This window comes from Nicotiana tomentosiformis, chromosome 9 (assembly GCF_000390325.3).
Source record: "Nicotiana tomentosiformis chromosome 9, ASM39032v3, whole genome shotgun sequence".
Classification (NCBI taxonomy): Eukaryota; Viridiplantae; Streptophyta; class Magnoliopsida; order Solanales; family Solanaceae; genus Nicotiana; species Nicotiana tomentosiformis.
In genome coordinates, this window is record NC_090820.1 from 56,258,217 (window position 1) to 56,272,480 (window position 14,264).

Sequence of the window (14,264 nt, forward strand, 5' to 3'; positions counted from 1 at the left end):
ACTCCAAGTACTCTGTCTTAGTCCTGCCCAATTTGAAAACTTTAGACTCAAGAGTTTGTCTCTAAACCTCTAGCCTCTCGTTAATACAACACCGCGTCTCATTAATCAAACTATCATCTTCAAATAACATACACCATGGCACCTCTCCATTACTAGAAAATAAGCCTATTGGAACAGATGTTTTAGCAACAATGACATAACCGTTGCAATAGACCATATACTGCACCTGTTATTACCGTTGCATAAGACATTACCCCCTACTGAAATAGTTCTAAGAGTAAACCGTTGCAGTAGTAAAATAACCGTTGCAGTAGTAAAATAACCGTTGCAGTAGTAAAAATAACCGTTGCCAAAGATAAATCTACGGCACCGGTCCCGGTATTAGATTCATCTGTAGCAACGGTTATTTGATTTCCCCTCATATTTTCCCTCTTCTAATTTTACTAAACTGGATTTTACCTTTTTCTTATATCCAGCCCTAGACCTTTTTGTATTCCTCCAACTTGCCTCTTAAACATCAGAACATATCCAGCCCCTTCTCTTAACCTCGAACCCTAACCTCTTGCGCCAGTCAATCCGGGAAGGCTTTCCGTCATGGCTCCGGCAAAAACTATCGTATTTCTTCTCCAGTACACATCCCAACTCACACACAACCTAGGGTAAGTAATTTAACAGGAGCAACAAAGAGTCACAAATCTTGCTCCTCTATATTCTTACCAACTGATGTGAGACACCACAAAGTTCCATATGTTTGGTAAGTTAACAATATTTTTTACATTTTTTTTCCTCTGCAATTTTATTTGTAAATGGGTGAATAAAATTACTTGGTTAATACCTAATTTGGTACCCTAAATGTGTTGGTGAAAAATGAGTTGGGGTTTTTCTTGTGAGTCATTTGATTTGGGTTTCATGAGATGTACTCCAAGTGAAGTCATACACTTTATTTGTGAGGTTGTGTGCTTGATTAATTTTCACTCTTACTTTTAATTATTGGCACTACCTAGGACTGAAATGTTTGTGGCATGTTAAATTGGATTTTCCAGAATTTTCTAGGGAAATCAGTTCTGGATATGTTTTAAACAGTATTAGAATTTCCGTGCTCAGAAGGTGTTTGAAAATATTTCACAATGAACACCTTTGAGTGTCCCAAACAAATAAAGTTGCAATTGACTGGAAAGCCTAATTGCATATCAGCATGATCTTTTTGTTTAGTCATACATAAGGCCAAAACATAAAAATAAGATTTTTGGAACCGGAAGATTCTACTTTAATAGTAATGTTTGTGTTAAACTTATCATAGTGCTAAACATTATAATATTAACTTCCAAATATTTTACTGGTACTAACTTTTAAAAGAAACCACTTAATATATTTAGTTACTATTCGAACAATGTTACTTTATTTATCATCTTTGTTAAGCAATTTTATAGATGGTGTGAGAATATTTAAGAGAAATGTCATGTATACTTTTATAATAGTATTTGTGTGGCATATACAGTTACTTACCTTTTGGAGGTGCATGTCAAATAAGATGTGGTTTGCATTGGACAATAAGATGTTACTATTTGCTTCCTTAAAATGAATAATATTTTTATTATGTATAAGAAAATAGTTCCTCGAGTTTTGATTGAATTGCGCTTGCCTTCTCTCATTTGTATAAAAATTGGAAGAGATAAATATTCATGCATTATTAAAAACAAGCATCAACTAAATAATTAATCTGGTAGCCCCCTGCTCATCCTAAGCATCGCCCCCTCGACTTCTTCCACTCTCATGCGACCACAGAGCCCAAAATCTCGATGATTCCCAAAGTGCTTCAAATCCCACAACAAAATGTTCCTACCTCCCCCGTCATTCAAGAGTTTATGGAAGTATGACTACCATCTCTGCCTGATTTGCGCCTCATACATCAAAACTCTACCTTCCTCGTCTTTTATGAACTTCACTTGATCTAGATCACATGCCTTTCTTTCTCTCACTTTTGCCAGCCTATAAAGCTTCTTATCCCCAATCTCCTCATACAAACGTCTAAAAGCCGTAGTTTTAGCCTCAGTAATCGCTAACTTCGCCCCCTTCTTAGCCTTCTTATACCACTCCCTGTTAGCCCTCATCTCCACCTTATCTACGCTCTCGACTAGCTTCAAATACGCCGTTTTCTTGGCTTTCACTTTCTCTTGGATCTCTTCATTCCACCACCAGTCCCCTTTATGGCCACCAACGAACCCTTTCGAGACCCCTAACACCTCTCTCACAACTTTTCTAATACAATTCAGAATCATGGTCCACATACAACTCGCGTACCCACTACTCCTCCAGCCCCCAATAACTAGTAGCTTCTCCCCCAACTATTGGGTTTTGTCCTTAGTCAAGGCACCCCACTAGATCCAACGTAGACAACCCATAACTGTATTATTCCTTATTCGCATGATCGCTAATTCCATAACAAATAGCCTATGCTGGGTCGTGAGAATCTCGCTCAGGATGATCTTGTAATCCGTGCATAAACCACTATTGCACCTCCTGAGTAGTAGATAATCAATTTCGGTCTTGGCCATCGTACTTTGGAAGGTGACCAAGTGCTCCTCCTTCTTCTGAAAACATGAGTTAGCAATCACCAAGTCAAATGCTTTAGCATAATCTAACAGCGAAGTACCTCTTCCGTTTTTGACACAAAAATTGAAGACGCCATGTACCCCGTCATAACCCCTAGATGACGTCCCAATATGGTCATTGAAATCTCCTCCTATGATAAGTTTATCGATGTGCGGAATTCCCCGCACCAACCCATCTAAGTCATCCCAGAAGTGCCTTTTAACCTTCTCGTCCAAACCCACCTGAGGCGCGTAGGCGCTTATTATGTTGAAGGTACATCCTCCCACAACTATCTTAATTGACATCAACCTGTCATTCACTCTCTTAACCTCTACCAATAGCTCTCTAAGTTCCCTATCGACTAAGATGCCTCCCCCATTCTTCCCCTTCATCCCCCCGAATACCACAACATATATCCATCAGCATCGCGTGCCTTAGTCCCTACCCAGCTAGTCTCCTGGACACATGCTATATTGATCTTTCTCTTCTGGAGAATCTTCGCTAATTCTATGGACTTTCCCGTCAATGTCCCTATATTCCAGGATCCAAATCACATCGTAGAGGTTTCCTTACCCCCTTACTACCCTTGGCCCCCACCCCCCGCCCCACCCGAGGACATGACCTTACTCTATCATTGTTCACCACAACCACTATAGTATAAGGTATAATAATCAATTCAAATTAATGCAATATTCCTAGTCACAACACAAGGCAACAAAATCGTAAGTGCTACATTAGTATAACACTGGGGGAGAAATTCCTAAAATCAAGGGACATAGCAAGAATGGGGAAACAAGTCAAAGCTATTAGACTCCGAATAACGAGTATAAACGATGAATAACAGATCGAGGATGCTACTCAATCACACAAAAATGAGTAACTAAGTGTACAACCACATAAACGAAAAAAACAAATCGACAGGTAGTAAAAGAATTAAAGCAACAAGAGGTATAACAATATAGCTCAATACTAGAATTAAAAAAAATACCAATTCAAGAAATTTAGAACATGGAATCAAGTTGGGGTTGTCTGAATAGTGACACCACCAGTCACTAGCATGTGCACTCTACTTGCCGTCGGATGTACGCCGAAAATTGATACTCTATGCAGATCTGGTCTGGCCAGCACGTACTCCGACAGAGTGAATGGAGGCAGATCTTAACCAGGAAAGGGTTAGAGAGAGACGGAAGGAGAGAGAGATACATGAGAGAAAAAGGGATGAAAAGTAAGGGGGAGAACGAGAGAGGGAAAAGAAGGAAGGATTAAGGGGTGATATACTTACTTGGTCGCCAGGGACCTGCACTCTGGTTGGAGGGGAAAAGACCGTACAGGTAGGCCCAAACCCGGACGAGCCCAACTAAAACCAAAAAATCCTTCTTCTGAAAACATGAGTTAGCAATCATCAAATCAAATACTTTAGCATAATCTAATAGCGAAGTGCCTCCTTCGTTTCTGACAAAAAAATCGAAGCCATCATGTACCCCGTCATAATCCCCAGACGACGTCCCAATATGGCCATTGAAATTTCCTTTTATGATAAGTTTCTTGATCTGCAGAATTCCCCTCACCAACACATCTTAGTCATCCCAGAAGCACCTTTTAAGCTCCTCGTCCAACCCACCTGAGGCGCATAGGCACTAATTATGTTAAAGGTACATCCTCCCACAACTATCTTAATAGCCATCAACCTGTCAATCACCCTCATAACCTGTACCACTAGCTCTCTAAGTTCCCTATCGACTAAAATGCCTACCCCATTCTTTCCCTTCATCCCTTCGAGTACCACAACTTATACCCCACATGCCTTAGTCCCTACCTATCTAGTCTCCTGGATACATGCTATGTTGATATTCCTCTACTGGAGAATCTTCGCTAATTTTATGGACTTCCCCGTCGATGTCCCTATATTTCATGATCCAAATCGCAGCCTAGAGGTTCCCTTACCCCCTTACTACCTTTGGCTCCAATCCCCCGCCCTACCCGAGGACTTGACGTTACTCTAGCATTGCTCACCACAGCCACTATAGTCTAAGGGATAATAATCAATTCAAATTAATGCAATATTCCTAGTCACAACATAAGGAAACAAAATCAGAAGAGCTACAATAGTAAACCACTAGGGGGAAAATTTCCTAAAATCAAGGGACACAACAAGAATTGGGAAACAAGTCAAAGCGATTAAACTCCGAATAACCAGTATAAATGATGAATAACAAATCAATGATGCTACACAATCACGCAAAAATAAGTAACCAAGTAAGAGTACAACCACAAAAAAAATAAAAAAAGTGACATGCAGTAAAAGAATTAAAGCAACAAGAGATATAACAATATAGCTCAATACCAGAATTTGAAAACTACCAATTCAAGAAATTTAGAACGTGGAATCAAGTCGGGGTTGTTTGAACAGTGATGCCTCCAATCATCGGCGCGTGCGCTCCACTTGCCGCCGAATGTCGTTGAAAATCGGTACTCTATGAAAATCTGGTCCTGTCGGCGTGTACCCTGACAGAGCGAACATAGGAAATCTTGACTAGGAAAGGGATATAGAGAGACGGAAGGAGAGAGATATACAAGAAAGAAAAAGGGACGAAAAACAAGGAGGGAGAACGAGAGAGGGAAAGGAAGGAATGATTAAGGGGTGATATACTTACTTTGTCGCCGGGGACTTGCACTCCGGTTGGAGGGGAAAGGACCGTACAAGTAGGCCTGAACCCGGACGTGCCCAACTAAACCCAAAATATCCTTCTTCTGAAAACACGAGTTAGCAATCACCAACTCAAATGCTTTAGCATTATTTAACAACTAAGTACCCCCTATGTTTCTGACACCAAAATCGATGCCGTCATATACCCCGTCATAATCCCCAGATGACGTCCCAATATGGCCATTGAAATCTCCTTCTATGATAAGTTTCTCGATATGCGAAATTCGTCGCACCAACCCATCTAAGTCATGCCAGAAGCGCCTCATCCAAACCCACATAAGGAACATAGGCGGATCTTGACTAGGAAAGAGATATAGAGAGATGGGAGGAGAGAGAGATACAGGGGATAAAAAGGGACAAAAAGCAAGGGGGAGAACAAGAGAGGGAAAGGAAAGACGGATTAAGGGGTGATATACTTACCTGGTCGACGAGGACCTGCACTCCGATTGGAGGGGAAATGAGCATATAGGTAGGCCTGAACCCAAACGGGCCCAGCTAAACCCAAAATATCCCAACCCACTAACAGCCCGATCCCCCAGCCTACTAACTAGCCCGCACCCTTAACTGGACGATTGTTTTTTCCCCACCCAGCCTGGTCTAGCCCGTTCGGTAAATACATATACTTTCAACAATAAATAAGAAAAATAAGAAATGGTCTTTCACATGAATGTGGACCACTTAAATGAAGAAGTAACTTACAACTTTACCATGGAAATTCCACCAGCTTAGATCAAGTGAAACATGAAAAGAAAGGTTGCCGAGTTGTGGTGGGATTGTACTAGTTAAGCCCATGTCCAAAATATTCAATGAAATAACTCTTTGATGACGAAAGCCACAAGTGATTCTGATCCAATTACAAACTGAGGTTGAAGAAGACTAGTTTGTTAAAAGAATTTGATAAGGTTCTGAAGTGATGTGGGCTTTCAAGGCAAAAATGCTAGAAGCTGAAAAGAGGAGGCTATCTTCATTATTGATATCCTTATTTCCCTTGACTACCATGAAAGAAAATGCATTTGTGGTTTTCAATATAGATAGAGAGAATAATGGAATAAGAGTTGGCTCTCTAGGTCATCCACTTTCATGATTTTGGAATTTGGAATTGATAAAGTCAAGTCGCATGGCTCGAAATTTACAACCAATTTTCCATGTTGCTTTGCTCCACTTGCCCTCTTTTGTTAATATAACACCCACCACTTCCCACTTCCTTAGCATACTTTGTTGCTTATTTTGGTTGCAATTGTGCAACTGTAAAAATCAGTTGTATCCATAAAAAGTGTCTACTCTTGATTTTCTCTTGGTTAATTTACTTCTTGACTTTTAATGTTGGGTATATGTTTCTTCTCTTAACATTTTAATAATTTAAGTGATATTTTTAGACAAAGATGAGTACCTGGTGAGACAATCAGATTCTAAGCCCCTTACTAATAACCCAATTTAAGGATCAGATCAGTCGTTTTGAGCTTTTGCATTTCATTTGGTGGTTTGAGACTTTGAGTAGCTTCATATTATGTATTATAACTTGTATGTATGGTTGGTTTCAGTTTTCGAGCGGTTCGGGAATAATTTGAAAGAATGATTCTCATTTTAGAAGTTTTAAGTTGGAAGAGTTGACCAAAATTTGACTTTTGGGTAAATGGACTCGGAATTAGGTTTTAATTGTTTCGATAGGTTTGTATGATGATTTTGGACTTGTACGTATGTTCGGATTTGGTTTCGAAGGTTCCTAGAAGAATTCGATACTATTTGTCGAAAGTTCGCAATTTGAAAAACTTAAGAGTTCATATGTTTGACCAAGAGTTGACTTTGATGTTATTGGACTCCAATTGGTATTCCGAGAATTTGGATAGGTCTATATAGTTGAATTGAACTTGTACGCAAAGTTTGAAAATAATCTGAAGTTTTTCAGTGTGATTCGAACACTCTTTTGAAAGAATGAAAATTTAACAATTTAAGAGAAATTTTATTCGGTTTGAGCCTCGATTATTTGTTGTGATGTTCCCGTTGGTGTTTTTAGGCTTTGGATAAATTTGGATGATGTATTTGTACTTGTTGGTATGATTGGATGGGGTCCCGAGGGGCTCAAGTGTGTTTTGGATCATTCGTTGAGAAACTAGTTAAGTTCATAATTTGAAGTTTGACCATGGTCAATATCAGGTCAAGATGACATCTTTTCGGTGTTTTGAGTGCGCAAGCAGGTTCGTAGCGTGATTTATGATTGAAATGCATATATGGTTTGTGTCCGGGAGGTTCCGAATGAGTTTTGGGTGCTAAAACGAAGATTTTCTTATTGCTGGTTTTTTTTCCTGGTGTAAATAATTTCAAAAATGCCATTTATGTCCCTAAAATCTTCCGACTTCGTTTAAAACTTCAAAACATCATATCTTCCTCATTTTAAGGCCAAATTAGGTTATTCAAGAGACTATCTTGGGTACAATCTTGCAAGGATCATGTTGGGCTTATCCAACGTGAGTTTCGGGATCATCTAGGACCTGATTCGAGCTGGGACAACTGCTGTATTTTTTTTCTTGTTTCAAAATTTAGATATTTTTTCTCCCAAGGTTTTGGAGCTCAATTTGGGCGATTTTGGAGGGGATTTTTACTACTTGGATTGGGGTAAGTATTTTTAACTTATATTTGTTATTACTTCATAATTTCAACCTCGATTTTAGTGTTTGATTATTTACTTGAAGGAGAAATTAGAAATTTTAGTAAAAGCTTTCTAAAAAATAAATTGATGACTTGAAGGCCGATTTGAGGTCAAAATTAAATGACTTTGGTATGGTTGTACTCGTATCATAATGAGTGTTCGGAATTTATGAGTTTTGTTGGATTCTGAGCTGCGAGCCCCGGGTTGACTTTTTGATTTTAGTTAAAGATCGAATCTTTATTACCTGAATTTGTTTCCTATGGCTTTTATTTATGATATTAAGTTATTTTGGCTCGATTCGAGCCTTCCGGAAGTAGATTTTTACGGAAATGACTTATTAGTAGATTAAATTAGCTTGTTTGAGGTAAGTATCTCGCCTAACTTTGTGTGGGGGAACTACCCCTTAGGATTTGAGTTGTTTGTATTAATTAAATTGTCTGGGAGACGTTGACACGAGGTGACGAGTATTTACACGGGCTCATATGTGATATTTTGACCGGTCTAGGCTCTTAGGCTTCTTTCATGCATTTTATTGATATTTTCATATCATGTTATATCTTGCATTGTTTAGTTTACTCTTACATGCCTTGTTTGACGTTATTAGTACATGTTCTATCTCTTATTGTCAAATTTTCTCTTATATGCCTTAATTGAAGATGTTACCTCTTTTATGTCATGTTACCCCCTTTATTGTTGAGTTATTCTTATTTGGAGTTGTTATTACATTAAATTTTTTCGTGTTGAGTTATTCTCATGTATTTAGACGTAGTTACTATTTCATACTATCTCTTTCATTGTTAAGCTTATGTTATACATTTGAATTGAAAATTGTCATTTCGCGGGAATACCTTCATTTTGAGTTATTGAAGTTGAATTCGTGAAAGCTATTAGCACATTGAGGTTGAGGTTGTTGTTTATTAAGATATCTTTCCTTGTTAAGTATTTCTCATTCATTTGTTTATTTTGAGATTGTTGTATACATTGTGGTTGAGCCGTGTGCTATGTGTTATGGTAACATTGATATTGTTGATTTTGGCAAGTTTTGGTATATGGGCGCGTGTGGTGCCATATGTTATTGTGTTGTGATATTGATGCGCATGCAGAGGTATAAGGATAGGTGTTGATGTGCATGCGGCGACATAAGGTGGAATTTATTTGCGTGTTGCTAGTATAGGAATTGCTTGAAGCCACGCTGCGACATAAGGGGGCTAAAGCTTGTGTAGCTATTTCGGAATTTTTTTTTTCAAAAATCTAAATGTAAGGCTCACGCGGTGATATAATGAAATATTGTGATTGTGATATGTGAATTGTGAATATAAGGTGTGGTACCTCAATGTGAATTTGTTGTACATTCTACATTTGAAAGGCTTGTTGATTTGAATGGTTATGATTTTTCCCTAAATCATCTCACTTGTATTTTGATTGTATTTGGTTATTTGTTGTTATTTTGTGTGAGAACGATTGTGACTTCTTATATGAGTCATGCATTCTACGTGATTTGCTGTGTTGCTTTAATGTGCCAACCTATGCCTCTGTGTTACTTGGTAAATTGAGTTTCTAGATGAATTTGCCTACGCGGAGTCATTATCTCATACTCTGCTGAGTTGTTGGTAACATAGTAGTTTTAAATAAAAGAATTATTAACATGCTTTATTTTATGTGACTCTTAAGATAGAACTCGTTATCTCATTCGGTGCTTTGCTATTTTCAAATGATTATCACATTTTACTTTAATTGGGTTCTCAAATTAAACTCATTACGTTATTTGATGTTTTACTTTACGTGAAATTGTTATCACGTCTTACTTTAACAAATTCTATATTTAATTCGTTAACTTATATGATATTTTTCTTAATTTTAATACGCTATTTTACTTTATGTTATTGATTTCTAAACTAAACTCATTTGATATTCTATTTCTGTATAAATTGTACTTTATTTTACTTTATTTATTTTCTAAAATAAACTCATTATCTCATTTGACGCCTTTATTCAAAATTGTTATTATGACTTATTGTATTTAAATAAACCTCTCGAATATTTTATTTGACATTTGACACGGATACAATGTACATGGTAGCATGTGGACTTTGCTGTGCGAATGTGATTGATAATGTGGGCACGAGGTGCCATGCGTGTAAGATTTGGATTTGTGGCTTATGATTTGTGGTTACAAGGTGTGGTGTCTCGGGATAATTCTTGTTGTAAGTCATGCGTTGGGAACAATTTGATTACTTGAATTATCACATGTTTTCCAAATTTGAGTTCATTTATATTTCATCTGTGTTCGTATTATGTTGCTGCTTTATTACCCATTTACTTCTTGTTGTCAATTGTGTTTTTACTATTCCTCTATTGGTTTTATATTAATAATCTTTACGCTGTTAGCCTCACATTGATGTTCTTTTTATTGCTAGCTTTATGTTGATATCTTGTACATGTTTTATGTCTAGTGAGTGTCTCGACTTGCCTCGTCACTATTCCATTGAGGTTACTCTTGATACTTATGGGGTACCGCTGTGATGTACTCATGTTACGCTTCTGTACATTTTTGTATAGATCTAGACACTTCTGATCGTGTTGGTTCTTGAGAGTTGTGTTTGCACGTCTGGAGACTTCAAGGTATACCTTCTTGACGTTCGCATGCCTCAGAGTCACCTTCTGATATTATCTTTACTGTTGTTTATCTTCATTTCAGAACATTATTGTATTTAGAAATTCTAGTGTATGTCGGTAGAGCTTATGACTTTGTATTATCGGTTCTGGGGATTGTATAACATTTGTTCAGTTTTAGTTACGTTATCTCATTTATCGGTTTGAGTTTTATATAGTTAAGATGGTTATCTCTGTTAGATCTCATCATGTGTTAGGCTTACCTAATCTTAGAGACTAGGTGCCATCACGATTCCTAAGGTGTGATTTTGGGTCGTGACAAGTTAGTATCAGAGCTCTAAGTTCATAGGTGGTACGAGTCATAAGCAAGTTTAGTAGAGTCTTGCAGATCGGTACGAAGATGTCGGTACTTATCTTCGAGAGGCTACAAAATTATTAGGAAATTTCACTTCTTTCATTCCTTATCGTTCGACATTGATTTAGCTTGAAGCACATACTTACATACCCTTGCATCCATTCGTATACGACATTGCGCACCCAGTATCATCTATGCACTGACGGTTTGTGATGCTGCGAATGGGCTACGAGAGGGCCATATATGTTTGATAATTGTCTCGAGGTGTTGTCTCGATTGAGGATGCGAACGTGTTGGTAGATCTTCAGTTATTCAAGTGTGGGATGCAATGGATTCTTGTATCTGGTTGGTGAGTACAAGCTTGGGAATATTTATTTGGTTGCCTCGTCATCATGATCATTGTAGGGTCATGGGAGAATATTGATTCGAGGTTGGTCGACGGTATTAGAGGTTATGTGTTTTGTATGAGACTTCTATTCAGTGGAAGGTATATATTATTATTCAAGGCACTTGAGGAAAACGGGCATGACTGTCACAAGGTTGGATATGCGCTTAGCAGATAATTTGGTGTATCTTACGATTGATGCTACATGAGCTTAAGGAGGCTGGTATTGTGGATCATCAGATGTTGTGTCATATGGCTTCGCGCCAAGTGGGAGAATTTGTTACAGATGATTAGATTGCATGGTCACGTGTTATAGTAGTTTTGGTCTGAGATATATATGTGGTATGGGAGGATTTCCCCAAAATTTCATATGGCTAAGATCTAAGGTCTGCATGGGTTAGTGCTGCGACTTGCGGTACTTCTGTGCCATTGTTAATTCTACATTTCAGTATATGAGAGGTTAGAGAAACAATCTCGGATTCACAGAAGGTCTCTTCAGAGTGGGTATCTCGATTGTGGCTTGAGATGAGTGTCTTCTACAAGCATGATGAGTATTTTGCATGCTGTGATTATCTCCTGGATGGGATCAAGTGGAAGGTTTCTGGCTGATTGAGTAGGTATCCTACTTGTGACTCAGGGTTGATAATGGGGTTCTCGTGTTTTCATATGATAGCATGATAGATGCAGTGCATCGTGTGAGATTGAAATTTGTATGCACAAGGTCGCAGTTCAGTTTTGAAGAGAAAGTCATGAATTCTTAGACAACATGGACAGTCTCAAATTTTTAGATGAATGCTAGTACTTTGACGAGCGCAAAACACACATTAAAATATGCTCGCTAGTCGAATATAGTAAATTATAATATCGTATCCATAGAGATTGGAGTTAAATAGTACTATCGTAGTTTGTAGCTATATTGCTATCCGGGATGATCAACAATGGAGATTTATGTGATTTAAACTAAAATTAACTAAGAGTCTAAACTATCGACTAATGACAATCAACACAAGTATTAAGCAAAGAAAGTTATCAATTGGGAGAAGACATGGTTGATAGGATATGTGCCAGATAAATGTTTGGAGTTTAACTCTAGATAATTCACTTCTAATGTTCAAGTGAGTCTCTCGAATTCACTTGGTTATTACTTCAATTGATTAGTAGAAACTCCTTTCTCGATTAAGTCTCAACCAAATAAGATGAACCAATTTTAAGTACGTGAAGATATGCAAGAATTCGTAGTGGATTGGTCTTTAGGATAAACTCCTCTCTCAATTATCCTCCTAACTAAGTTTAATCAACAATTCAACTAGACTCTTCCGATTACTAAGAAGAATTAATGACTTCAACCAACAAAATATAATGCAACAATATCAGAAGTTATGCCTCACTTGATTACATGGACAAGTGAATATAAATGCAACGATTAAAACATCCAAAACGATTCAATACATAAAAAGTAGAGTTAATTATCCACAAACAAGTATCAAGACACCAAATCCATCAACCCTAAAGAGAACTACTCCATGGATATGGAGTAATTCATCATAACAATAAAGAAAAACATAAAACAATCCAAACTCTTATCTTGAGTGAGGATTGAATGATGAATCTTTTGTGCTTTAGCTTCTCCACCTTCTCTCTAGCCTCCTTAGGTCTTAGATGTATCAAAAGTCCATAAATTAATGTTTTTACATGTATTTATACTAAGTAGGGTCGGGCCCAGACGAAAATACCTTTTCCAACTCTATAAAAATTGTACAGGCGCGCCGCATGGGGCGACGCGTGGGAAAGTCCAGAGAGTTAACATAAATCAGGCAACCGGAAAATGTACAGGTGCCACGTGCCGCAGGTGTGTTGTTTTCTCAGAGTCAGGAGTTTTCTTGACTTTTTGATATCCAGACGTAGTTTTTGACCCCTGAACGCGATCCCGGCTTTATCCTTTGGGCTTTTACTCAGACTTCAAAGCTCCAAATCACTCGAATTATCTCCATAACATTTACATAGCTCGGAATTCTCCTACAAGGCATAAAATACACAATTAGTGCAAAACACTAGCGATTAAAGCTCAAACTCAATTAAAGTGCAGTAATTTGGAGTGTAATAAGTGACTAAAACATGTAATTATAGCCTACCATCAACACCGCACACTTAAACCATTGCTCGTCTTCGAGCAATCAAACCACACTTTATATAGACACGACCTTTTTAAACAATTCTCCTAACTCATCATACCAAGAATATTTAAAATAGACTAAGCACAATAGTGTAACATCCTAGCCTCAAGATTTGACTCACAAGTACCACACATTATTTATAACCCACTCACTTACTCTAACATAGAGGTCAACGACATTACCTTTCGTTCATGAATTAAATGCCCTCACACAACAATAGAGAGTAGTTCCACACATAATAGAATTTAAGAACAATTAGGAACTCAAGATAGAAAGAATTTACTCACTCTTAGAAACAACATTCATATGCCACAAAAGACGTACCCTAGGCTTGCCCGTAGTATACTACTCTACTAATTTGAGCTCATTCAGTCAAGGATCAAGTAGGACTTTAATTGGTTGTAATGTAAGTTGCGTGACGGGTAGGATACATTTAGATATAAGAGTGACTACACCTCCCTAAGCACTTTAATACATACATCTCATTGTTAAAATCCCACAGTTATGTCAAACCAATACTCCACCTTCACATCAATTTACATTAACTCCTAATTTCTTTAAGCACAAATACATCAAGAGTTACCAATTATCAATGAATAATTTTCACAACTATACACTATGTATATTTTTTTTTCCTTTTCAATTTAAGTGACTCTTACCTTTTCAAAACAGTGCACCTTTCTCCTTATTTCATTAGCTCCACTCAAAAATCAACCCAATCACCTCACACTTCAACTTTTACAAAGTTCATACAATTTCAAGTGCTCACGAGAGGTAAATGGCTCAAATAA

The 14,264-nt window shown here is 37.6% G+C and overlaps 1 long non-coding RNA gene across 1 annotated transcript; it reads left to right on the plus strand.

Annotated features, from left to right (window-relative positions):
• Positions 1-356: 356 nt before the first annotated feature.
• Positions 357-10,757, plus strand: LOC104102911 (uncharacterized). The gene is made up of 2 exons (XR_687792.4): positions 357-754; positions 10,400-10,757. It is a non-coding gene; the product is annotated as an uncharacterized lncRNA (long non-coding RNA).
• Positions 10,758-14,264: the final 3,507 nt, after the last annotated feature.